Here is a 12,423-nt window from a genome sequence, read left to right as displayed (position 1 = left end):
TTTTCTAGGCAGGTTGTATAATTGTACAAATAGGTTGGACTATTTCAGGCACACTTCTCAGTGAAATTTCATAGTTGTATCAAGTTCTAAATTGCTATAAATAATTCCCAGGTTTTCTCTATGAGCTAAATATATAAAACCACTAATTGTTGGTTTCTCCATTGGGGTTTCCAGTGTAAAATATATGTCATTTTATGTGCTTGGTTTCTACAATTTTTTGTTGTAGTTAAATTTATAATTTTTTTGTATTATTGTTATGAAAAATCATACTTAGAAATATTTCATGCATAGAAATAAAATTTGGGAAGAAATTTTTTCTTTGGAACAATAATAAGATTAGAGTTTAGAAACTAACATGGTATCAGAGCTTTGTCTTTGAAGAGTGGAAACCAAGTCACAAGTTTGGACATATTCTTTAAAAAAAAATCAAATTTCCTATTTGGGTTTTCAAGTATAGGTATAGATCTTTCTAGGTTCTCAAGAAAAAGTGAAAAGTTTTCTGGGTTCTTAAGGAAACAAGGAATTTTTTTTGGGTTCTCAAGGAAAGGTAAAATTTTTTGGGTTCTCAAGGAAAGGTAAAGGATTTCTAGGTTCTCAAGGAAAGGTAAAAAATTTCTAGGTTATTAAGGAAAAGTAAAAATATTTCTAGGTTTTCAAGGAAATGGCTACATGGTTGAGATTTAAGGACAGATTAGAAGGGGCTTCCAACTTCGGTCCTTGGAGGGGAGAGGATTTCTTTGGTAATGGAAGAAAATGAGATTTGGGAGTTTGCTAGTCAAGCTTAAACACCCTCGAGTGATGCAACAACATTGGCCACACATAAAAAGAAGGATGTCAAGGATAAAAGGAGAATTCTTGACGAAGGGAAGGATCATATCATTCCCCACATATCAGGGAAGAAGACTATGAAGGAGATGTGGGAATTTCTAATCCACTTGTATCAAAGTGATAACTAGAATCGTAAGATGGTGCTTAGAGAGAAACTAAGGATTACCAAAATGGACAAATCTGAAAATGTTTCATCATACCTCACTAGAATCACTAAGGTAAGAGATGAGTTGGAAACAATTGGAGAGGCAATACCCATTGTAGAGTGGGTGACAATAGCCTTAAATGGTTTTGTAAAACCACGGGGCATTTTTGTTAGGGGAATTGTAGCATGGGAAAATCCTCCCAACTGGGAGAGGTCATGGGATGATTTCATACAAGAGGAGATCAGGTTAGGTTCCAAGCATACAAGCCAACAATAAAGTGAGGATGAAGAAAATATTTCTCTTTCAGGTAAGGGAAAAAGGAAAGGAAAGAAAATCTCCAGTGATGGAGCTATCTTGGAAGGAGAAAAGAAGAAGAAGGGCATGAGCAGAGTGAAATGTTTTGTTTGTCATTAGCTGGGGCATTATGCCAACCAATGTCTAAACAAGAAGAAGAAGGACAAGGTGAGTCATGGATAGTAGCTTAAGTGGAATTTGATAACTTCGTAGATCGCTTCAAGAATGAGTTGTCATTAATAGCCTATCTTTCAACACAACGACCATAAGTAGTTTGTACACAGGCAATGATACTTCATTTCATATGACTAGAGAATGAGAATTACTTCACAAGTTTTATTGAGAGGGATTTAGACTTCCACATTGAACTTGGAAATGATGCCAGGTGCAAGGAAGTAATCTCGTGGACAGTTACATTCCAGAAGGAGTTTGGGAATTCCTTGATGGTGAAGGAAGTGTTGTATGTTTCGAGGTTGAAGAAGAACCTCATATTTGTTTCGAAATTGGAAGATCGATGTTATATTTTTATTTTCCATGGTGGGAAAGTTCATCTTTACCCAAATGGATCTAGTCTTAAATCATCCAAGATGATTTGGATTAGAAACTAGAAGTTATATAGGTTATAGTTTGATCCAACCCAAGCATTGATTAGTAGCAAAAGTGACCTCCTTGATATTTTGCATAGGAGGATGGCCACTTGCATCATGGGGTATTGAAGGTGTTAATGGAGATTACCATTGGTCTTCCAGAGTTCAATACAAAAGGGATAGGTTCATTGGAAGTATGCCAAAGCAATTTTCCCAAGAAATGACAATAGGTCCAAAAGGGTTTTGGATTTAGTTCATTTAGATGCATGTGGTCCCATGTAAACTACATCTTTAACAAGATATATTTAATTTGTCACATTCATTGATGATTATTCTAGGAAGACATAGATTTACTTCATGAAGACCAAGGATGAGCTCTTCAATTGGTTTCAATATTTCAAAGATCTTGTGGAAAAACAAACAGGAAGGAATATCAAAGTCTTGAGGTCCAACAATGGAGGTGAGCATGCCTCCAATGACTTCAAGGAATTTTATGTAGGTGCGAGAATAAAGAAGGAGTTGATAGTTCCTTACAACCCAGAGAGGAAGAGTAGGGCCATAGTCGGGGTTGCTAAAGCCATGATTCATGATCAGGATCTTGCCATGTTCTTATGGGCAGAGGAATGTAATATGACAATCTATATACAAACCATGAGTCCCCATAAGGCCTTGGGGAGGAAGACTCCTAATGAGGCTTTTTTGGGAAAAAAGTAAGAGGTTGGGCACTTTCATATTTTTGGGTGCCTAGCACATTGTCATGTTCCTTCTGAGAAGAGGACAAAGCTAGATCCTACTGCAGAAAAATGTATATTTTTCGAATATAGTGAAACTTCAAAGGATTACTAGGTTTATATTCTAGTGTTAAGGAAAAAAATGGTTAGATGGGATATTAAGTTCGAGGAAGAGAAATACTTTAGGAAGACTCATGGAACATGTACTATAGGTTCAGGGGATTAAGAGCTAGTAGCTCCAAATGATGAGGAGACATAGGGTACAGGTCTAGGGGGTATAGGGGCAGGTGGTATAGGGACAAGTCTAGATGATCAAACTTCAAAGCAGGATGAGGAGTAGGATGATCCTCCCAGATAGGTTTCTCCTTTTACTTCTGAGAGGAGAAGGCCCAGATGGGATGAAAAGACTTTGGGAGATTCTTAGGAATACATAGGTGCTCCAAGGAGATTCGTCAGAGAGAGAAGGGCACCACAAAAGTTCTCGAGCTACATGGCACTCATGAGTGAATTCATTAATTCTGAGCCTTCTAATTTTTAGGAGGTTTCATACCATAGATTTGGCAGGATGCCATTGTAGGAGAGTATTATTCCATCGTGAAGAATAATGTATAAGAGGTAGTGCCATGACCATAAGGGAAGTTGATGGTAAGCTCCAAATGGATCTACAAGATAAAACATGTTGTTGATGATAGTGTTGAAAAGTACAAGGCTAGGTTTGTGGCATTGGCGTTCTCTCAGAAGGAGGGAGTTGACTATGAGGACACATTTTCTCCCTTGACCAGACATATTTCTGTCAAGATTTAGCTATTTCCTCATAGATGGTGTGGAGGATACATTCAATGGATGTGAATACGACCTTCCTCAATGGGGTGATTAAGGAGGGAGTATATATAGAGCAACCAGACGAATTTGAGGTTCATGATAGGAAATCACTTGTATGTAGGTTGAAGAGAGCACTTCATAGACTTAAGCAAGATCCTCGAGCTTCGTATTCAAGGATATACAATTACTTGTCGGGGATGGGCTTTACCAAGAGTGATGCAGACCCTAACCTGTATTTCATTTAGGTTGATGGTGAGTTTCTCATTCTTGTATTGTATGTAGATGACCTATTTTTCACAGGTTTAATGAGGCTCATTGACAAGTGCAAGAGATATCTTGCTTTTGAGTTCGGAATGAAGGACCTTGGTTTGATGCACTATTTCTTGGGATTAGAGATTTGGAAACATATGGGTTGGGTTTTCCTTTGATAGGGAAAGTTTTCTATTGAGATCCTGAAGCGATTCAATATGGTGGATCGAAGACCTATGTCTACTCCGACGAAGACCAACTGGAAGAAGATTAATGCTTACAAATATGAGTTGGTTGACTCCAAATTATATAGGCAGTTGATAGGTTCCTTGATGTATCTGGTCAACACTAGATCATATGTTGGTTTTGTTGTTAACATTCTTAGTCAGTTCATGGTTAAGCCCAAGAGAGTACATTGGGTGGTGGCGAATGTGGTCAGATACATATAGGAAATTGTGGAGTATCAGTTGAGTTATGTTGAAGGTGATGGAGTTAGTTTGGTGGGATATACAAATGTATATTGGGTAGGAAATTCAGTTGATAGGAAAACCAATTTTGGTTGTTTGTTTTAGCTTGGGATAAAGAGTTATTTCTTGGTTCAGCAAGAAATAGGATTTAGTTGTACTAACCTCTATAGAGGTAGAGTATATGGAAACTAGTCTAGTCTTGTGTGAGCCATTTGGTTTCACAAGTTTCTCACAGGTTTATTTGGTCAAGATATTGAGCTTACATTATCTTACACTATGATAATTAGAGTCACATAAAACTATCATAGAATCCAATGTTCCATGACAAGTTAAAACACATTGAGATTAGATATCATTTCGTCCAATACCGTGTTAAGAGAGGAGCTATAAATATCAGACATATTCCCAAAGGTGAACAAGTGGAAAACATCCTAACAGAGGCTTTTATGAAAGGAAAGTGTTGTTACTTACTGCAAAATGTGTTTTCAGTTGTCCACAGAGTAAATGAGTAGAGAAGTTTGCAGTCATTTTCCAAGAAGCAAAAGGACTCAAAGCCTACATCAGACCCTCTTCATTGGAAAGTGCTCTGAACAAGCTTTGCAACGATACGTGGAAGTCCAAAAATGGACTCTTGGAAAAAAATATGGTCTTCTAAAGTTTCAAGGATTGAAGCCTTGGGAAGGCATATCAGAATATCAGAGATTGCAATATACGAGGTCTAGAGATATCAACGGTAACATTATTAGAACATCGGAAATCATAGGATCAAAACTTCTAAAAGTGCAAACCTTTAAAAAGTAGCGATATTGTTAAAAGTTCCGATAGTGTTAAAAACCATTGAGGAGCGCTGATAAGGATTACCAAAGGATTTCATCGTAAAACCAAAGGTGGATGAGCCCTTTTCTCTCTCCTCTAGCAGGACACGTGGCAACATATGATTGGTTCTGATAAGCTACACGTGGTAGCATATGATTGGCTCCGATAAAGACACATGGCATCATATGATTGGTTCTGATAAAGCTACAGTGGCCTCTAACATCAACATGATGTGGCGGTACGACAGGACATGTGGCAGTCAGTTTTGGCATTTTGAGGGGCCTAAGGGGGCAAATCTGGGTGTCAAGTGTCACCACTTAGGGAGTGCCACATGGAGTGATGACGTCATATCGTAGGTTGAGTATGTTGACACTTCATAACAATTGGCAATTAAAAAAGTGTCAATAAGGGGGCTCCAATATTAGGGTTGACACATGGTCGTAAGAACTCAACGAACCAAGGGCGCAGAGTAGTTAACAAAGGGATAAGGGTCCCCGACAGGAATATGAAGGCTTAACACCTTAAGGCTAAGCGGTAAGTCACGACCCCTGGTCTTATGGGATACACTTTTCAAGGAGCAATGGAAAAGGGCCAAGGGTATTAGAACTCATTGTTTTCGTAATGTATTTTAATAATAAAGTTCCGATAAGGAAAAGCTCTGATTTAGCATTATGGAAATGTTATAGGACATAATGGTCTCTGATAGCACAATGTAGAGATTTAAAAGATGGATGAGTCAACAGCTGTGATTCTATGACACCACTAAGGCCACCACAACTGATCACTCCCATCTCTAGAAAGTGGGAAATTCAAGCCTTTAAGGAGAGAGCAATGGGTGAACAGACCGAATAACTAAAGAGGAACATTATGGTAGAGATGTGGCCTAATCAAAGGCCATCACAGGAATGGTAGGGAGATATTTCCCCAACCATAATTTAGTTTTCTTTATTTCTTTTATTTTGTATTTTATGCATTTTAAAGAAAGGAATCAAATCCTTTGTAATGATTTGGGAAGCAGACCTTCGCACACTGAGACAACTAGTCAATCAGATAGCTCGATCTTAGCTGAGATATTTTGTAACTACTTTCAAAGCTCCCTCTCTCCTTATAAAAAGAGGGAAGAAACACTTAACAAGGGTTCCCGAATTTTGCACCCAAGAGGCCCGAATTTTGTGGTTCCATTTTGGTTCAATTTGCTTGTTCATGTGGTGCTTAGGCATATAAAATTGTTAAATGTGATGGACTAGTGATTTGGAATCCATATTCAAGGATTAATGAAGCTATTTTGTTGATTGGAATCAGAGAAATGTGCAGTATGTTTCCCCTTTGTTTATCACTTCATGTATGTCTTTCCTCCTCTGAAATAGTGTAATGAAGTTGTTGGTATCACTCTCCTTATGGTTGTATGTTTGCTGCTAAGTAGTAAAAAGTACCTGTGTTAACTACAAATTTACTTGTGTTATTTAATAGCCCACAGTACCTGTATATGCACATATTTACTTATTGTTTTTTGGTGAAAAATGTATTCGTGAGGCATAGAGTTTGAGACCTTAATTCACAATCCTCTCTTTCTGTATTTTCATCTCCTCACTCTTCCATATTTCTACTGGATATTGTTGCTTAGGATTATGTGTTCTGTCCAACCCTCTCCATCAATTCCCCTCCTTTCCTTCCTCTTGTTCATCTATACTACAAAAACATTGTTAAGCTTCCTATTGTTGTGTGTCAGTCACCAGAACCAAGACATTTCTTTTTGATATTAGCCATATTTACCCCCTGAGTATTTATATCTATGTGTTTGCTTGAGTTTAACTTGATGAAGGGCTATTGAACCAAGCCTTGAATTACCCCTTTTCTAATTGCATGACGTATGGAGTGCAGTAAAAAGTCCTTAGACAATTTTTAAAAGCACTCCTCTCGGATGCCCTAGGCACTGGTCTCTTATCAACCCAGAGGTTGTCTCTAGGAGGCTTCTATATTTTTAGAAGCACTTGTGTGACAGGAGATAGAAAAGGCTACAACAAGAAGTTTGATTTTTAGAGTTAAGCTAGGCATGGTGCATACAACTTTCCTCTCTAGGAGGGAGTATTGAAGTTAGCTCAGACAGGTGCTTCGACATAGGCTTGGTGTATTAGCATGTGGAAGTGGTCTAGCACACGATTTTTCCAAATATGACTTTATATTTATAAAGTAAATTTTACTTTTATGAATAAGAGTGACTTAATTTTCTGCAATAGAAGATTAAGTCACAACAGTTGATCTCAAGAGGGGAAGATTTAATATTGTCCATCCATCTCTTTCGAGATTGAGGGTTAGACATTTGGTCATTAAGGAGATAAAAAACAAAAGGGAAGAACAAAAGACATATTACATGAACATAGTTTTGGAGAGTTGAAGGAGAAAAGTTAGAAGAAATTGATTTGTAGGGGAGAAGTGTTGCATTAAGGTTTAGGAGCACATATCCTACAATGAGTAGACCTAGAGCGCACATCATGGAAACTAGGGATTGCATGATTTTTGAGGCACTTGAGCCTATTTTGTGGAGGCCACACATATCACATAGGAGTAGCAGGAGAGGCCTAACCTTAGCACAAGTTTCGAGGCAACTTGGGGCTGCATTTCTTAGTTGCCATGTTTTTCGAGGTTAGATGTAAATTTGTACATTGGATAGGATGGACTATTTCAGGCACATTTCTCATTAAAATTTCAAAGTTATATTAGGTTCTAAATTTTTATAAATAATTCCTATATTTTCTTTGTGATCAAAATATATAGAAACACTTGTTGTTAGTTTTCCCCATTGTGGTTTATAGGGTAAAATATGTGTCATTTTGTGTGATTGGTTTATGCATTTTTCCACTGCATTTCAATTTCTAAATTTCTATGTATTGTTGCTTTGAAAAATCGGATTTAGAAATATTTCATGTACATAAATAAAATATGGGTAGAAAAGTTTTCTTTGGAACACTAATCAGATTAGAGTTTAGAGACTAACACTCTAATTTCTCCTCCCTTCTCCTATTGTGTCACATTTGTAAATCCTTCAATCCTATCTTAAGATGTTGTTAAGTGGAGATGCTAGGATATTTAGGCACTTAAGAGTTAGTTAAGATCAACTTTGTCTAAAAACATAGTTACCGATCAAAGGAGAAAATTACTTACTACCCGTTTTTTTGAGGTAGCAAAAAATCACTTGATTTGAAAAATGGTGATATACACCTTTTTGTTTGGAGCATATTTTTGGCACTTTAAATTTTTTTATGTATCACGTATGAACAATTTTTTTATTGTTAGTGATTTTCATGCTAGAGGGCTTACTTTTTACACTTAATTTTTTTATGTATCAAGTGTGAACATTTTTTTTTTGTTAGTGATTTTCATTTTGATTTTGAAAAGTGTTGATGAGCATCAACCCTTTTTGTTTACAGAGCTTATTTTTTACACTTTAAATTTTAAATTTTCTAATGAGTTAAGTGTGGATAATTTTTTTTTTTTTTTAAATTGTGGTGATTTTCATGTTGGTAATAAAACATAAAAATTAAAATTAAAAAACATGACAAAAAAAATCAAATACAAAAAAATATATAAAAAAAAAACCTATAAAAATGTAAAAAAAAAACCAAAATTAACTTGTAAAAATAAAAAAAATTGAATAAAATAAATAAATAAATAAATAAAAATAAAAAAATGAAATTTGTTCAAAAAATATATATAATTTAAAGAAAAACAAATTAAAAAAAAAATTGTAAAACCATTTTTTTTAAGTTAAAAAACAAATAAAAAATAAAAACCTCATTAGAAAAGAAAATCAAAATAATTACCCAAAAAAGTTAAAAAAAAGATCAATTAAAATAAAAAATTAAAAAATATTTAAATTACATAATTTTAAATAAACAAAAAAAATAAAATAAAAAAATTAACAATTATTTTTTAAAATTAAAATTATAAAAATAAAAAAAATAACATAAAAAAGAAAAAAGAAAAAAGAAGAAGAAGAAAAAAAAACATTAAAAAATTAAAAAAAAAAAATTCAAAACAATTAAATTAAAATTAAAATTAAAATTAAAAACCAAAATTTAAAAAAAAAATAAAAATTTAAATTTGAAACACATAAAAAATATGGTTGAATTGAGGCTTCTGTGATCCATAACAATTATAAGAAGAAATTTCGGTGTAAATCACATTTAGAAAATCTTTTTCGACGCGTTTCGAACCAGCTAGTGTGGTTCATCGTCAGGACAAGTTGAGGAGTCAGATCATGGCTGCATATTAAATAGGGAGAGCAGATCCTCCAAACGGCTAGGTTGACAATGTTGACCAACAACGACTATAAAGAAAAACGACTAGATAATATTATAATGTTAAAAAGCTAAAAGGTGAAAAAAATAATATTATAGATAATATTATAATATATTATATATCGAATGTAATACTATTTTATTTTAGTCAAAAGGTAATAAAAAATTAATATAATGTTCCATTTTATTCATATAATGTTCTTTGGTCAATAATATATTTACTTCCTTATTGATTTATATACTAGGGATAAGTAAAGGGGGTATTTTAGAAAGTTTGTCTTCGGTTATTAAATAATTTATTTAATTCCAAGAATGTTATTCTATTTTCTTTATATTATATATTATTCTATGGTTGTTAAAATAACTTAATTAATCACTAGGGAAAAGTAAAGGGGTTTTTCCAATAGGATAGATTTAGGGAAATACTAAACTATTAATGAATATTGGTTAAATTTCTGTTTATTTATTTATAAATATTTAATTATTTATATTATTTATTTATTATTCTATGGTTGCTAAATTAACTTATTTAAATAAGTATTTATATCACTAGGGATGAGTGAAAAAGGAGGGGGGTGTTTATTTAATAAAATTGATTTAATAATAAACCATTAAAGAATATTAGTTAAGTTTTTATTTATTAATATCTATTAGGAAAAAATAAATAGAAAGAGCGACACATATTAAAAAAGAAGAAGGTCAGGAAGAGGACCATTAGTAAACCACAGAGCCAAAAGGAGAAACCCTACGAGGAAGGAAAAGACAAGGCTCCAAGGGGAACATTATTATTATATTATATTAATTTTTTATTACCTTTTGACTAAAATAAAATAGTATTACATTCGATATATAATATATTATAATTTAATTACTATATTTATAATATTATTTTTTCACCTTTTAGCTTTTTAACATTATAATATTATCTAGTCGTTTTTCTTTATAGCCGTTGTTGGTCAACCTTGTCAACCTAGCCGTTTGGAGGATCTGCTCTCCCTATTTAATATGCAGCCATGATCTAACTCCTCAACTTGTCCTGACGATGAACCACACTAGCTGGTTCGAAACGCATCGACAAAGATTTTCTGAATGTGATTTATGCCGAAATTTCTTCTTATAATTGTTATGGATCACAAAAGCCTCAATTCAACCATTGATTCCCTGCACGGTAGAGCCATTGCATCTAAGGTTCATCATTTTGAATGGGCACACTTGCAGGTCTCGAAGTTGAAGTCAGATCTAGCTTTTCTGAAAAGATGCAGAGATTCCGCTGTCATCCTGGTCTTCGCTCAGATCAACCATCGCCTCCACACTCCTTCTAACCATGGAGTGTTCGTAAAAGCCAGTTTAGCGCTATTAAGATCTGAAATTAATAGGGTCAGGAGAGACCTCAGTGGGTTCTCTCAGGATCTTCTATATTTGCAGTTGGAGCTTTCAAACTTGATCTCCCCCTCCCTGTGGTCCAGAATTGATGCATGCTCTGCATTAAAATCCATGCGTTTGGAGGAGATCAGGGGACTAAAGCAGGCTGCGAAGTTTCAGTTATTGGCTCGAAAGTCTGTGAGGTTTGATTCGATGAATGATGTGTCCCAGAGCTGCATTTATGCTTCTCAAAAATCGGCCCTCCGTTCCTGGATATCTTCCATTCCTTCGCCCTCGCTAGCTATTCAAAGGATCTCTGAGCAACGCTCCTCTAATCCTGCCTCCCTCCCTTCCAGGCAGAGTGCTCTAAGCATGGCGGTTTGCTCTCCTTCGTTTCTCAGTTGTAGACCTACTTGCTCATCGGTGGGTTCAGCAGATGACCCAAGCAGTTCTCGTGTGGCTTCTCCCTCGGTTTCACAACTTGCGTCTGATCAAGTTTCGATGGCAACTGACCGGAGGATCTACGCTTATGTTTCTAAGATATCGGCTCCCTCTGCTTCTCCTAGCAGTTGCTCGAATCTTTCCTTTGCCCGTAGCGTTGGTGCTGCTGACCTGAGGGACGGTGCGGTCTCTCCTTTGCGTGGTCGTAGTTTTCTGCAGGTTTCCTCCTGTAGTTTGCCTAAGCTTGATAATATGTTGTCCAATGATAATAATAATGATTCGGTATATATTAACAATAATAATTATTTTAATAATGTTATTAATATTAATAATAATAATATATGTAATTTTAATAATATGAATAATAATAATAATAATAATAAATGTAATTTTAATAATAATAATAATAATAATAATAATAATAATATATGTAATTATAATAATATTAATAATAATTATAATACTATTAATAATAAAAACTTAGGTAATTTTAATAATAATAATAATAATAATTTTTATAATAATAATAATAATGATGATAATAATAATTTATGTAATTTTGATAATATTAATAATAATAATCTATATGATAATATTAATAACCATAATAGTATTAGTGATATTATTAATAATCAAAACAAGGACATAGAATCTATTAACAATAACATTAATATTAGCAATGATATTGATATTGATAGCAATTATAACCATAGCAGTGGGGTTATGAATATGGACCAGAGTATTTTTCCCCCTCCCTCCCGGAGTAATAGAGTTGTTAACTTATCTAGTTTTTCTTTTTCCCCTTCTGTTTTTAGACTTTTAGGCAAAGGTTTAAACTTTGCCCTTGTCCCTAGGAAAATCCCGGTGGATGACATTATTTGTGACATGGAATACAAGATTAGAGATCTTTCGGCTAATATCAAGGACACTATTAGGCATGATTGTGTCGTCGTCCTTAGAAAGGCTAAGCCCCCTCGGAAGAACCTCAGTAATGAGGAAATCATTGCCCTTAAATCCTTAAACCAGAACAAAGATGTCGTCGTTCTGAAGGCTGACAAAGGAGGGGCTGCGATCATCCTTAACAGGGATGATTACCGCAAGAAGATGTTAGATCATCTTTAAAATAGTGGCAGTTATAAAAAACTGCCCAAGAACCCTCTAAAGAAAATTTCTAGGACGGTGGTTCTCGCCATCAAGTCTAGTAGCTCAGTGAGTTCCCTTTGCCATAAACTCATTGAGAGCAGTCCCATTACTCCTAGGATCTATGGGTTGCCTAAGATTCACAAATAAGGGGCTCCTCTAAGGCCTATCGTCAACACCATTGGCGGTCTGACGTACCTTCTTGCTAAGTTCCTTGCCCTCAAGCTTAAGCCCATGGTTGG

The sequence above is a fragment of the Pinus tabuliformis genome, chromosome 6 (assembly GCF_031772625.1).
Source record: "Pinus tabuliformis cultivar Carrire ecotype Pingquan chromosome 6, CPIR1, whole genome shotgun sequence".
Taxonomy (NCBI): domain Eukaryota; kingdom Viridiplantae; phylum Streptophyta; class Pinopsida; order Pinales; family Pinaceae; genus Pinus; species Pinus tabuliformis.
This window is presented reverse-complemented; position numbering follows the sequence as displayed.